Genomic DNA, 1805 nt, shown 5'->3' on the forward strand with positions numbered 1-1805 from the left:
AAGAAAGGTAGATTACTTGAAACAAAAATTTGAGGAGATATTTATAAATGCTTAAAATCCAATTATGCATTTAACAATGTATTAATAAATGAACATTCAAAACATTTCAACATGTATATCATGCTGGCCTCAAACTCACAGAAATCAGCCCAGCAAAACTCTTTCGGGGAGGGTGACAATACTGGGGATCTTACCACGGGTCCTCATGTGGTGTGGCACTCATTCCCCATCGCAGCCTAGCCTTGCCATAGAGATGTTTGCTAAAGTTGTCATACAGAGATTGGCATTAGGATTCCTGGCTGAACAGTGCCCACCAGCTCACACAGCTACTTCCTTTGTATTCTCTGGTTTTTCATCATGTGTGCTTGAGTTTGTCTGTGTGGATATGTGTACACCCCCACGTCGTGGAGCTTCCCTTAGAAGACAGAAGAGGGTGCTACACCTGGAGATGGAGCTATTGGCCATTGTGAGCTACCTGGTTGGGGAACCAGACTTGTATCCTGTACAAGAGCAAAAATGCTCTTTACCCCTGAGCGTCTCTCCAGGGGCTGTGCCTTGTTTATCCTTCACAAAGATGTCGGTATTACCAGCCCAGTCTGCAAGCGTGGAGACTGAACGGCAGACGGAAATTAATGTGTTTCAGATTTTTTTTTGAAGTTTAGAAAATTTCTATTAAGAAGTCAGACATTCAAAACCAATAAGGACCAAAGTATGGACCTTTTCAGTTCATACAACTGGTATAGTCACTTCTAGGAAGTGCCCTGTCGCAGCTAGAAGACCACCATTGTCATCTGAGGGGAAAGAGAAAACATGGGTTGCAGATGAAAACAGGCCTGATTCTGAAGCTGGATTGAAGGTTAAACTGAATATTTCTTTAGTTGTACTATTTCACCTAATGTTTAGTTTTCAAATTTGTAAGGCGAGAATGATAATTTTGTAGGATTTTCTGAACTATAAATTGCTAATGTAAACCTTTGTCTCTCTAAAAAGCTAGGTGATTTTCTAAACTATTGAGAAATGCTTGCGGAATCTGGGCTTGAGGCTTTCCCCACGGTATCATGTGACTACAGATTACCTTCCCTGTCATGTCCATGGGTCTTGGCAACGCACAATGTTCTCTTCTAGAGAAACAAGGGAACATACGGATCCTATCGAAGGTGGCCTCATCCAGCACTGCAGAGTGAGAAAGTACGGTGTGCTTCTAACTCAGGTCCCAGACCTTCAGACGGGCCCCAGGCACTCTGGACTAAAAGGGTACATGTGCAGGTGTGCATTTTTCTCTAGTGAGGGTCACAGTGTCCAAATGATCAAAAGCATCCAACGAGCAGAGCTTGGAATTCATGAATTACATACCTGCTTTGATCATCACGGAGTTTGACTTTCTTTGATAAAAAGAGCCCAGGGGGCTGGTGAGGTGGGTTGCTCCTTAAGCCTAGAGACCTGGTCCTCAGAACTCACATAGAAGAGGAAGGCAAAACAGCTCCCCAAAGCTGCTCTCTGACTTCCATACACACACACACCGTGCCAGGGGCTTCCCTCACACTTGCATTTTGTGTACACACACGATAATTCTAAATAAAGAATTTGAGCCATGCAAGAATATCTCGAGTCAAGGCTTGCCTGCATTCTGTTCTCCTCTCTCATGCCCGCCTTTCCTTTCCTTCTCTCTTCTTTCTTCCTTCCCCTCTCACGCTCTCATCTCTCTTTACCTTTCTCCACTCTTTTTGCCCTCCTTCTCTCTATCCCTCCCTCCCATCTATGTATCTATGTATCTATCTATGTATCTATCTATCTATGTATCTATC

Source organism: Microtus ochrogaster, chromosome 1, assembly GCF_000317375.1.
Source record: "Microtus ochrogaster isolate Prairie Vole_2 chromosome 1, MicOch1.0, whole genome shotgun sequence".
Taxonomy (NCBI): Eukaryota; Metazoa; Chordata; class Mammalia; order Rodentia; family Cricetidae; genus Microtus; species Microtus ochrogaster.